The sequence below is a fragment of the Acanthaster planci genome, linkage group LG06, assembly GCF_054643075.1.
Source record: "Acanthaster planci isolate LZ-2023a linkage group LG06, COTS_SCS, whole genome shotgun sequence".
Classification (NCBI taxonomy): domain Eukaryota; kingdom Metazoa; phylum Echinodermata; class Asteroidea; order Valvatida; family Acanthasteridae; genus Acanthaster; species Acanthaster planci.
Window position 1 is genome coordinate 13,954,821 of NC_141782.1, and position 14,311 is coordinate 13,969,131.

General features: G+C 40.0%; 1 pseudogene; it reads right to left on the bottom strand.

Annotated features, from left to right (window-relative positions):
• Nucleotides 1–6,293: 6,293 nt before the first annotated feature.
• LOC110988408 (uncharacterized) lies at nt 6,294–13,321 on the bottom strand (annotated as a pseudogene).
• Nucleotides 13,322–14,311: the final 990 nt, after the last annotated feature.

Below are 14,311 nucleotides of genomic sequence, written 5' to 3' on the forward strand. Positions count from 1 at the left end.
TAGTATACATATACCGTGCAGTACATGGTACTAGTTTTTGTATCTGTAATAACTTAATGTTCACTATGAGAATACTAAAGGTAAGATAACTTTCAAGAATCTTTAAAAGAGCTAGACAAATGAAAGAAGTAACGAAGCATGTAATGTAAACCATTAGAGTGTAGCAAACGCAGTACATAAAGTTACATGTACATTACTCAGAATGTATTTTTTTTAAAGTCACAATCAGCAAAGAGCGGTTAATATTGTGTATAATGTGAAGTTTTGGGAATGTGTTGAGCTCAAAGTACAATTGGCGATGAATGCAATGAGAGAGACTTTAGGGAAGTCACAATTCCTCGAACCGCAGAAGTTGCCTCATATTGAGTAGAAGGAATGAGAACGTGTAATAAACGTTATAGTTCGTCTAATTTTAAAACAATGATGTGCTTGATTGATCTCTGTTTTCCTGTTTCTTTTGTCTTTCTCTGACGGAAAACCTACCAATCTGAGTGGTTCGCTACAGCTAAACACGTTGTAATTAAATTTTCCAACCCCGTATTCCATGTTGGGTAACAGACGACGTAGTGGTTGGCTTTTTTTTTGGGGGGGGGGTGATTTCCTTTATCCAATTTCGCTTTGTGGTGATACTTTCTGGGTAAAACGTTCCCCACGCATTCTTTCACACACACAAGGTCACCTCTAAGTTGCAAGATATTTGCACCATCAGGCCAAAACTGGTTGTGCCATTGTGACCCTAATAAGTGTCCGATTTTATGCCTCATTTGCTGCGCTTTTATCGATGAACACTTGAAATATTTTGTAAGATGGACCAATTATGTAACTGGCAACATTGAGGGATGTTTTTCGCTCATCTGAGGGACCTTGCTTAGCAGTTAATCAATATTTGCAACGAAGGTGCAAAGGCGCACTAGATATAAAAGTGCATGACGCCAGCATATCCAGTACTGGGATGGGCATAGCAATCGCCAGCCTCAGATGCCTAAGAAACGCCTTTTCCACTGATCACTGACGTCCATAGCTGTACACAACTACTCCAAACACCTCCAGCGACAGAAAATCATCTTGCAAAGCTGACTGAGTATTTCGTTTGGAGTGCTCTAGTACAAGTGGCCTTGAGTAAGTCGAAAATTTCTTGCAATTGTTGTTCTGATCAATTGCTCTCTTTTCAGGTGATCCGAAATGTCCCCTAAACAGCAACTGATTGGAGATAATGATTGAGAAACCACGTATATATAGGCAACAAGGATGTTGAACTTTCAAGGTCTGAAAGTGAATTTGACTGCAAACTTAGATTACTTAAAAGCCTTGCTGCAAAAGCCGCCAAAATAAGAAATAATACGGTGTTTCAGATGAAGGATCCTCGTTATCTTACCCTTTCGGGGGCTGGTCAACGATTGAAAAACAGGGAGTGGTATTTATATGCCCACTTTGACACAGGCCGATTAAGATCAGTGTCACAGTCTATGGGAACTTTAACAAGGAGATCACTTCACACAAAATTTTTATATTTACACCATATACATCTAAATTTATTCAAAACAATAATTATGCACAACTTGAAATTGCAGGGGAAATATCTGAAAATGTCCCTCAATGCATAACTAGGCCCATGACCATAGAACGGCAAATTCATCAATCGTACTAGATTTATCTTACAATTAAATTTCCTGCCCAATTCTTATTTTACACGGTCAAATTCCTCTATACGAATTATTCAATATTTGCAATGCTCAACCATCAATTCACGTTAAAAAACTGTCAGTTTCTTGTACAACCTTTCTTCATATGAACAGTTCTAGAATCCTTATTTTGCCGGTCAATTCTCAAGGCTCAATGTTAAAACGTCTAACCACACAATCCGTCCGCACTGTGGAGGACATATATATAGTAAATTAGCCAGAGTTACTTCAAACTGCAATTCCGTACTTAATATCTAGACAAGTCAAATAAGTCGAACAAATTATACGTTTATAACCAAAATATCACAATACCACAAGTAGTTCACCACAAGGGTGACATTTATACAGCAAAGAATCAATACATTTCCCACGACGTGTGACTTTTAAACAGGTGCAACAAACCAAATAAATCAATTATCTCAAACTTTCAATCCTCTTCACAAGATAAGGCCAAATACAGAGGGAATCAAAAAAATTAATCAGAATATTACACAACAATAAGAAATTATTTATGTAGGGGAGATTTGCAGTGGTGCTCGTCACAGCTACGGTAGTTTCCACACCCCTCGTCCAGATTCCCAAGGCACGTTGAATTGCCAGAGCAGGACGACGCTGTGGAGATCCGCCTGTAGTTTTATCTACACAGGTTCGGGAACAGCGAGGCTTCACTCTGCCAATGGAGTTCCCGGCAGCTAAGACTCTCTCCAGGCTTCACAGATTAACTGGCTGCCTACAACATCAGGGATCCGCTGATCCATGTACATCATATAAAGACCATGACTGCCGTTATTCCGCCGACATATGCTTGTCCAAGCCACCCCCAAGACTTCACAGAGCCTCAATCATCTGTGCCAATAGCCAAGGGACGGCACAAGCTAACCAAAATGGCTAAGTCAGCATAAATCAGAACACCGTGTTCTGAACCTGCGCGTACTGCAGTGAGTTTCCCCCAAATATCGCCATTACTATAGAAACACACGTCGCCCTCTTTTGTTCACACTGATATCCATGGAGTAATAGACTTTCATACTCGCGAGATTATCATGTAGCAAGGAAAAGAATATTGCTGCTCAACACTGCCCTCGTGTGGTCTTTAGGGAAATTAATCAAGTGTCCGCTCTTACCTTCTAGTGAGAAACCAATTAACTGCAGGAGAAACCTTCATACAGTGTCACGTGTTTGCCCTCGAAAAGTGTCAAAATTATGGTACTGTCGAACATACGCCTAATAAATTCAGGATCTCACAAAATCTCCTCACAAGATATCAACACTCCAGGAAAAGCTAGAAATAAACAGCAGAATGTTATAAATGTATACCATTGCATGTATTAACTTGGCAATTTAGCAAGTGAATGGTTACCATTTTCAGGGTTTGCTTGACGAGATGCAAAATTAAGATGGCAAAAAGATACTTATACTGATCTTTAGAGTGGAATCGTGACGTGGTGTTCATTTCTAGGGGGGGGGGCGATGTTTTGATTTTTTTTCCGGAATATTGAAAAATTGCAAAAGTTAAAGCTTAACTCAAGGGACTACGAACTGAATGTACTTTGAATGGGGTTTGAGGGATTATAATTAATTTCTGGTGCATTTTGTCCACCAAAGAAAATGCATTAATGTAAAAACACACTTTAAGTCAATTTCAAACAGCAAAATTACGGGACCCCATTTGCGTTGTTACCATTTCCATTCTTCCTTGGATTAAGATGTAACCCACTTCACACCTGCTGGTCCCATTCTTGCAATTCGGCCGGCAAGCAAGGAAAATCATTATGCATACAACTTCACGTTCATGTATTTCGCTCAAGGGACTGAGAGTTTCTCTACCAGGACCTTAATTCTGATCCAGAAACTGAACATTTTCAATACGAGTTTCAGGATTTCAATGCAATGATCCGGTACCAGAAAGCCAAAATGAAGGTGTTATCAAGGGTCCGGATAATATATCGTTTTGACACTTGGCAGGGACATAATTACTAAGAGGTTTCATTGTGAATAACACTGATATGGGAAGATTACTTAAAGGCATGAGTTAGCGGGGGCTGTGCGAAACAGAGATCTTTGGTTTTCGGAGGCAGTGTTGCTTAATATTAAGGCTCTGACATTTGAGACAGCTAATATCACTGGTGAGTAGTTTATTTTGTCTTACTCTTTAAAGACCAGTGCGCAAACTGACAAAATCACCGCTTTCATTTATTCTCGAAAGGGAGGGGGGGGGAACAACAGTTCAACAACCTTAGATAAGTCTTGGAACAAACTTTGTAGTAAAGGGCAACGTCCTTTTCCAAGGTATTATTGTTGAAAAATAAATTATGATTTATTTTATACTGAATTGAATGTTGGATATAAAATAAAGACGATAAATCTTCAGGTTGAACAGGCAAGACTGTATATGACTCAGTACATGTCGACTCATCAACACGTTACTAAAGCGATGGGTCACCAATGCCACTCACACCCTGATGAATAAAGTCAAAGGTATTATAGATGCTGAGCCGATGGTACAATCACACCGAGTCATTCAGTGTCGGAATTAAAGGTTAAATGACAAGCTCCCCATCCTTTCCAGATCATTCACTCCTCGTTTATTATTTGATACTTGTCTTGTTTTGTTTCCCTTTGTTTCATTTTATGTATTTTTTTTCTAATATTCAATACTAGAGGTAAGAATTTCAAAGATTGAAGTTAGCACGTCCCAATGATGCTTAAACATGCTTTGTTTTCAAAATGTACGTGTATAATCACACAACTTGTGTTCTCTGTTTTTTAATTTCCAAACTTTTTTCAACCTTAATATTGATTCACATAATAATGCACATGTAATCGTTTAAAACTTCCCTGTCAGCATTTATCTGTGTGGAAATTTGTCCTTTTCATCGAGTAACAGCAATACCATACTGTCTCTAAATATCAAAACAGATATTACTAGGCCTAATCCTGTTTCTTAGCGCTCATTATAAATTTCAGCATTTGTAAACGGTTGATGCTGCTATCAGCATGTTAGCCTTGGTTGATTGGTCTTGCATTGCACTTTAATAGGCAGAATAGCCACTCGTTAGACCCAACTGACTTGCCTGAACATCTGTTGCCACTTGGTCCTTGGTTAATTAATCACCTACAGACCTCACATTGATTGCGTGGGACTCGTTCCACGTACTGAGACAGAATGCAGAGAGCTTAGTTTATGACATCCATCAGATATTCTGTGTGTAATACTCCAAATGTTACACTGAGGACAAGAAATAAATATCATCAAAGGTTTGGAGACGGGTAAACAAGAACAAACAAAAGGGTACATAATTGTGTCGGCAAAAGGGGAAATGGGAGAGATTTTATGGGGTTTATGCAGGGTGAAGCAAGGCAAAAACAGATAAGTGTCCGACTGCTTTCGTTTGACAAAAGTCCTTTACGCGTTTAGCTCTGAGTAGTGCCTCAAGCTCTCAAAGACTCAGTTGATGCAAAATTTTGGAGAAGGTGCTCTTTTCGTTATCTGACAGAATTCAACGGAGGCTGAAACATATCGTCGTGTCTCCGTGATCAGCTGTCCCATTCCTCCAGTGGAAAAATTAATGTGCAGCAAGGAGACAATAATAAATGCTGTGATTGTTTATCACCAACTCTTCATGGAGATTTTCAGTTAGTGGTTGTGTGAATCACTTTCTATGCCAATCTGCTTTTGTTACAACTTCTTATCCCTTGGGAAAAAAATCATTCCGAATTCAGGGTTAGACAGGGAGAGAGAATGTGGTTCGCTTGGGGGTTAAGAAGACCCTTATACACTGTAGTTATATCAACAGTTTAAGTCCTTGGGGGGACGCTACGTAGCGCCCTCTTCCGATCACTGATTCTTCGAAATAATGTCACACAATATCACCTAAATTATTTACCGCCTAGACGACGTGTTCCTGGTCACACGTGAACTGCCACGTGTCACAGACCCGCTTCATCTGGCTAGCAGGGACAAAAATCACATAACGTGGTTGTATTCGTGTTATTCGTCACGAAATCAGTGTCATCATCTGCATACGCAAAGCATGTACCTTTTTATTTATTTATTTGTTCATTTTCTGCAAAAGTTGCCTCAGGCTGAATTGGAACAGGCAGTTGGCGTTTGTAACTCACGATTTGCACACGCACTGCACCATCGCTTATTTTAGGACGTCTGAAGCACACTTCGAGGAATTTTCAAATTTTCTTTTCGTAATTGCAATGAAAAAGGCTTCAACAAACCAATCAATGGGAAAATAAAGAAGGAGGTAGTATAAACCCAATTATTTTGTGGTACATGTAATTGCGCAAAAAGGCTGGTAGCATTAGGGATTCTTCACGCTTCCTCTTTTGAAATACACGTCGACTTTATACAGCACGGGGAGTTCAGAATGCATAAGGAATCACATTGTACCGACTACTCGGTATAAAATCTCTCTGTTCACGACTCATAGTTTAAATTATGGTAATTAGACGTTTCAAAGTAGTCTATCTGTTAGGAATTTCAGAAGTCTACAACTTACAAATTTACCTTTCCGTATTGTCGACCCCAAGAAGGGCAAGACCCTAACTGATTGCATTTTTTATAAAAGAACACAACCAAACTCATGAAATAAAATGGTGTGGTTTTGTTTTTGTTTTTATTTATCAAAGACGTTATTAATAAGCCAGTTTCAAAAGCATTTCCCAGCGCTGCTATATACCGAAATATGCATGAGAAAAAAGTTGCAATTCAAGGAAAAGACGAAAATGAGTGAAAGAGAAACATTGGAGTGTCCCACTGTGAACTCAAAGACTGCTTAAAATTACATCCCATCTAACATGGCTTAAATTGTTATTACTTTTCGACTGTCCAGAGGGTATTTATTATATTAAAGAGTCCAAGCAAGAACTTTGAGTCTTTATTGAGTAGGGTTAGGCTGTGATTAAAATTTGTCCTTCGGCGTCTCAGGTAAACATGATTATTGCCATTAACTGCCTCCCATTCGCTTAACCAACTCTACTGTCAGTTAAGTAAATATTCGGCCTTAATATTGAGGCAGCTATTAATTTTGATTTCGTAACGTCAGCAGCGGTTGTAACATGGGCAGATTTTTCTGTACTTTTTTGTCTTTCTGCAAGCTATAGAACACTAAAACTTTGGCCTCGCATTCATTTAAAGACCATCAGTAAAAAGTAACCTACTGTCATTATGTCTAAAAAACAAAAAACTAGGACTAAAACCTAAAAACAAATCAGTATAGGCCTATATCGGCAGTGGACTGATGAACCAAAAATCGGAACACGTATTAACCGTAATGTTGTTCTTTGCTTATAAGTAAAAATCAAAAATTGTCAAATCTTGAAATTTGTCCGTGACTCTTGTCTGAAACATCAAGAAGAATGTCAAAATAAAATTTGACAGAAGTAGGCCCGGGCGGGTCTCAAATGCATTAAATTTGGATGGACTTACAGCCCCTAGTACGATTGAACGTAGGCAGAGGGATGAATTGAGAGCGCGGTTGAAAATGAAAAGGTGTCTCTGTATGGAGCTGTCAGTTTTCTGATTGAAATTTTGCGCTGAATGAGACAATTTTTAACTTCACTAGGTTTTCGGAAATTCGTACAGGTGTTTGCCGTGCACTACCCGACAAATTATGAAGGGGCAATACAATATGACAGCTCGGTTGTGCAGGCCTATACCTTTATATCTTGATATTTGTTTTGGTTCCCTATCAAGAAAAAAATATTATTAAGAATGAAAAGTACACTGTAAAAACCAACGCAAATTTTAACGAGCCTTTGTGCAGATTGTGAACATGCAGCCCTTTAAAATTAACCATCGTTTTGAAACATAAACGTGTTCATGTCTTCACAAAGTGTTGTCACCTGATAAGCCTACACATTTTTGTGTGTCCAAATATTAACACACAAATATGTCATTGTGTCTATATCTATGGACACAACATTTTTCCTTAGAAATAAACACCTCAGCAGGTTCAGATTTGGATTATTAACACCACAACACATCCATAAGGTGCTACCAGGAAGGCGTTTCAAAGGTGTTAAGATACTAACACTTAGTTTTCCCTTTTTTTGTCTGAAAAACACCGAAGACACATGCATGTGTCTCATTTCGCATAACATCTCGCTTTATAAATTATGACGTTTAATAGCATAGTTTTCTGATAAACATCATTTCTAATAAACATGTTAGACTTTAACTGAACAATTTAAAGCGGGTTAGAGAGGGAACTTTTGTCCGGACAAAAATGTCGATGCAATAAAAAAGTATTGGAAAATATTGGAAAGCCCAATAGAAAATATTTGATCTGGAAGTGCGATAGGATGATCAAGAGAGCGCTTATACAACCACAACGCACCAGGTTTAGCTTTTTTTTTAAATCAAAGATAAGATTTTACTATAGTTTAGACTTTTTTGTTTTAAAAGCAGATTTTTTCGTAAGACTCGTCCAAACCCAAGTTATTATTTTTCTATATCAATTTCTTTTGTTTTACAAAATTTAATAAATGGGGATTGACAAACTTAAATAAAATCATTTTTAAAATTATCAAAATCAGAAATACACTGAAATTATTTTTTTAAGCTCAGGTGAAATGCATGCAGTATACACACATCACCTACGTGTACATGTATCCACCGAGAAGACAATGCAGTTCCTTCAGAGACACGTGCTCCAATTTAACCAAAAATAGTTCAGTACATGTAGGTTTTAGACATGCATGTTCCATAAGTTTTGACAACGATACTGTTCATATGATTTTTTTAACAAGGAACTCAAATCAAATAACCATTGAGTGAAACAAAAGCCACCAGCCGCATGTACATTTAGATTAAATGGTACATTTATACATGGATGTAGACCAGTACAACGTGCATGGTATTTTCACCTTGCTCTGTGTGCAAAGATCTGTCTCGTTACAATAGGTTTGTTTGAGAAACATCTCGTTTGTGATTATCAGAGTCGTGACTCAGGACTTTATGAAGAGCATTTTGTCAGTGACTGTGGTTCCGCTGTATAACGGCCAACATCTCTGATCTCAGTAAGATACATTGCAGCGATAAAAGGTAGACGTTCACTGATACTCTAATCTTCATCATATGAAACAAAGGAAAGGACACGTTATATGAGGTGAAGTATCACGATTATTAATCCTTTATATGTAATTCATGCACTCAGGGTCAAAACAAGTTTATTTGAATCGAAGCAAAAGGCTGGAACTGAAAAAATGTCCTGCCAACCCACATTGTATGCAGTGAATGTGATTCTATACGTTTTATAAATAGCAACAACTTAGGGGGCTTGCAGGAGATTTGCTGTTAGTACAATGTGTAAAACCTGGAAAATTACAAATCAGTAAATATGTAGTATCTTCGCTTTTAAAAATTTAAATGCTGGTTTAAGGTTAACCCCTAGGGTATGTGTATCCAGTATATTGAAATGGAGCACTTGGGACTACTAGGGCTATATCAGAGACTTTTTTGAAAATCTTTTGATTTCAATCACAATTGAAATCGGTGATTTAAATAAATATGATTTAAATTGGCTCACCGTGCAACGCATACAACAATGTTTTACACTGGCCCCGTCAACTAATTCAAGGTCCAAGAGCTACACTTCACCCAATAATAAACATCGCTTCATTAAATACAGTGCAAATAATCACGAAGTGCAAAATCAGGAAAACTAGAAGTATTTAAATATTAACAGGAATTTCAAATGCAGTGTGCAGCCAGGTGCAATCTGCTATCTGCTTCGCACTGTAATTTAATCTTAAAGTTTCTTCAGCAAACAAATTTGCGCGAGTCAATACCTTAATACTGGTGCTCATCCTTTATGTTTTGTGTTCTTTTTATTATTTTTTTCCAGTCAATTACAAATACAATTTCTGTCCTAGCGCGGATAAGCCAGGTTTTTTCCTGGAATGTTACTCTAAAATCCCCAAGTTTGTTAGTTTTTCTAATTGAGTTTTATAAAGTTTTTTTTTCTTCGTTAATTTTTTACTTCTGGGCTACCTGACTGTTGGTGCATTTTTGTTTTATCATTTGTCTCTTTCTTTCTTGTGTCTCTAAAAACAAAACAAAACAAAACAAGAAAGAAACAATCAGCCCGATTATTTATGATCATTTTGTGTTATTGTAGACTGTATGAGATGGAGGTGAGTTGTAATCAAGGATACCACATCTGTTTCCTATCTCACCACTCAAAGGGAAACAACCCAACATTTCTGCGTTTTTGATAGACCACTGTCAATTTCATCTTGGATCTTTGACAAATACAATTTCAGTCCCTGAACTGAATTGCTATTCTTCAGCAATACAAATGCGAGCAGACAAGATGCGTGCTTTGACCATCTGAAAAGGCATCGAGTTTTTCTTGAACATCCATTTTTCTCCAATTTCACCTGAAACATGTAATGTGTTAATGATTGGAAAAAGATGATGGGACTAACCTGGCAAAAAATAAGCCATGCCCACTTCGCCAAATTACAGTCTGTTAGAAAGTTTTACCTGCCGATATAAACTCGAATGTTTGCCAAACTAGTGGTCCAAAAACAACCAAGCCTGTCGTTTTTTACAACTTCTCCTTTGACAGAATATGAATTTTCGAAAAGGTAAATGTGACAAGCCAGTGAGCATCAACTGAGAATGAATAACTCAGAATAGTTTGTTTGTTGTTAAGGTGTTGCAATTTAAACAAAAGGCGAGTAACTAGAAATACTGCGAAGAATTGGGGTTGGCGAACTTCAGTATTCCATTCCCGCGTAAACGGTTTTGAAATGTAAAGTGCAAGCAAATTTCACCCACGAAACTGTTTTCGTACCCTTGACTTGTCTTAAGTATGAGATTTTTGTGCCTTGTTTCTCTGATGTATTTCGAAAGTTGGCGAATTATCACTTAATTCGTCACAATATCTTAAAAACGGTAAAATAAAAAAACAATACATGTATATTTTGAAATCACTTGCCGAGTGGGAAGGGGGAAGGTGTGTGTGTGGGGGGGTGACTTGCCCGGCCATGGACATTTGAAAAGCAGGGGAGGGGAGAGTGGTAACACCGTATACTCTATATAGGGGGCGATGTTCATGATAAAGATGTACATTCTCTAATGAGTATCAGATTCATGCAGAACCTTGCATCAGAATGGCATATTAATTGCTTTTTAAAATTGCTTTCCCTTTTTAGTGATATTGCAAGCATTTAATCGTTGGGATATCCTGTAAATTATTCACAGGCCGTTTCGTTTTTTTCTCATCAAAATTGGGGGTTAATAGCCAACCTCCCCCTCAAAATGTGGTTGGGCTATATACACTTCCATCCGCCTGGATTTACGCCCATGCCACGAGGCACTTCAAATGTCTCAACTTCCGTTCAATAATCCTTCAGATATGGATTTTCACAACAGCATGTAACAGTGTCTGAACAACAGTGTCAGGGAAACAGTTAGGTTCCTAAACCCCGATATAACTATGAAAAAAATGAAAGTTTCCACCGTCTAATAGTGCCATAAATTTGTGCATCACATGCCATTGAGGCTTTGTGTTACCATTCACTGGGACTACCAAACAAGTTTAGCAAATACTGCTCAGCCTTGGTTAATACAAATTCTTTTTCGCCGTACAATAAAAATTGAAATTCAGCCATACACGCAGTTTAAACCAGCACCAACAATTCTCTTAAATCAGTTCGGCATTCCTCTATTATGTGTGTTTAAAACACATTGTCAGTAGTAGATTCACTGAATTTCACACTTAAAATGTTGGTTTCGTTGTATCCCAATTCCCCCATTCCAAGATATGAGCATTTCTTGCTCATAATATTTTGTACCAAAATATATCTTCAAGTCACTATACATAAGTTTATATTGAAAACTCTTTTCAACTAAATTTGCTTTACAAACTTGCACGTCGTAATGCCGTTCACATTTTACATGTAGTCGAAATATGTTATGTACTACGCGACGGCAAATTGAATTTATAGACTGTGCTCTCTGTGTGCATTTTGTAGTAAAATATGATATAGGCCTATATTATATTCCTCAAAGATCTGGCAGTCTGTTACTGCAAAGAGGTAACCATTCACAAGGGTGTAATTATATCTCGTGCATTTCAATATCTGGTGGTTTAGTGGTGGTTGACTGTGTAGGAATGGCTGGAGAGTGTTTTCCCTGTTTGGGATCGACAGGTGCTGGCCGTCCCGGTCTGGCAGGCACAGGCTCAAGGTTCCACCCATGCATCCGTGGCCACTCCCAGATTGTGTTTGGTGCCACCTGCACGTGCCTCTTGTTGTCCGTCCGGCTGGCGACAAGCATCAGGAGACAGCACATGGCCGATTCAAGCGCCCGGATGGCGGACTGCAGGAACCACCAGGCCCAGGGGCTGATGCTGGCTAGAGCCACCTCGGGCGGCGCCTTCAGCCCATACTCGCTCACCGCCGACAAGACCTGCATCATGATGGTGAGCAGTCCCACGGAGCCGCAAGCGAGGAGCAGCCCGGAGAACCGTCGCAGCGCCTCGCTTTCTATGGGGCTCCCACTAGTTCGCAAGCTGTGCCGGATCTTGCGAGCGACGTAGAAGTAACCCAGCATCATGATCAGGCCCCACAAGGCAAATATGAGGAGGGAAAGGACTTTGAAGGCCGTCGCTGCAGTTGTGATGAGGAAATGATGCAGTACATCCTTCAACACGAGAACCGATGTGTACAAGACAGTGCTAGCAACCAAGGTCCAAGTACGGTGAATAATGCAAGGCAAATTTGGGTACAATTTGGTGGGTTTCCATTAATACCAAGAGGAGAAGACTGAAGGCGACGGCAAGACATGGGAATGCCAGAGACCACAAGAGATCGATGACCAGAGGGACGACTCGACAGCGCGACCCATAGGGATCCAGGCAAAGTACTATGATACGCAGCACGCTAAATATCAGAGTAGATATGTGCATGTTCATCTTGAAGTGAAAGCCGCTCATGAGACGCCCGGCCCGGAAGGTGTACAGCTTCCTCAGTCGAGTCATGGAAACAATTCCAGTGAGGGCATACACCACAGCGAACCCGTAAACGTGGATGTCCAGCCCAGCTCCCAGTATATCCGTGGTGGTCTGCCAGGTCTGCTGGCATTCTTGTCGGGGTGTCTGGGTCGTGGGGGTTCCCTGCTGCCCCCCGGGGGAAGCCCACACGGTGGTCAAGTATTCCACCGACGGAGCGGCGAATTCTTCGGTGGTGTTCTCATCCATCTGGCCAGTATTCCAGACTAGCAATCCTCTGAAAAACTCAAAACCAACATCCTGCAGACTCGACAGCTATGAAATTTGCATGCACTACATTCCAGAGATCTAATGCTTGCCTTCAAGGTACCATGTGACAATTTTCCATGACATTAAAGACGAAATGCTCCAGCATTTCAAGACGTAAACGTTAATGCACGTGTCACGCCACCTGATAGCACACCATCCCTTTTCCAGCGATGCTAAATAACTCACCGCTTTTTATGTGCTCACGTCAGCTTAGGCGTGCCTCTAAGGTATATTGCATTACAAAGGAGAGAAAAAAAGCAGCACCCAAGAGTCTGCCCGTCATTGCAGATGCCTCAGTCCGTGTGTATGGAATCACACCGTATAATTGTGCTGTCTCCGCCGTCGAGGCAACACGCAGCAGCACTGCCCTGTCACCATAGAGCTGCCACCGAGTACACCCGGCGTCCCGGGTTCGAAGACTTTCTTTATATAGTCGTTGTGTCAATCATGCTGACAGTCGCCATGGAAACGTGACTTGCGTACGCCTGTGCACGGTAGCAGTTCGGGGCTTGCTCCGCTGTAGCAAATAACCATAGAAACTCATCGAATTACTTCCTGTGAGAAATGAAAAAAAAATGGCCGGCATTAAGACTCTGTGTGTTGTCGGCATGGCTTGCCTGATTAACATTCAATTCCAGTGCCATTTTGGAAGCAGGATTTCGGCATGCCAAGGATTCTATGACAGTGGGGGTCTCTAAGCCCAGCAAGCAGCTCCAGCAGTCCGTCTCAGACGGAGCGAGGGGCCGACAGCTACGTCAAGAGCGTCCTTCAAAAATCCGTAAATGGCGAGTTGCAGGCAATTACTCTGATGTCGCAATGCCACGACTGCGTAGCGTTTGATAAAATGCCGTTTTGCCCGAGTGCGGAAAGAATTGCCGCCTCCTGTTTCTGCTATCGACTTTCTGGGCTTGAATAATGCCGTAACAAGACACTGCATGGGCTCCTCAGTATAAACTTTTGAGAGGAAAAAATGCCCGAAGTCGATATACCATTATCCTCATAATGCTTGGATGGCAGTCCTCTATATGGGGGGGGGGTATATCCATGTTTATTTACAACTGAATTTACATCAGTTTAGCTGTTGTTGGTTCAGATTATTTCAGTTTGACGGCTTACATTATTTCTGGATATACTTTCATTTCTGCCCCACAGTGATCGGTAATAAAGACCTCAAACTGTCCTCTTAAAATACAAAGAAAAGTGGGTTGTTCATGCGAATATCGCTGTTCCGGGACAACTGCACGCTTTACATGACGAGCCCAAGAAAATCAAATCGAGTTGAGGTTTGGTTCCCGATGAAGAATCGGAGGAAGCATTATCTGCCAGAGTTATGGATGACAAAAAAAT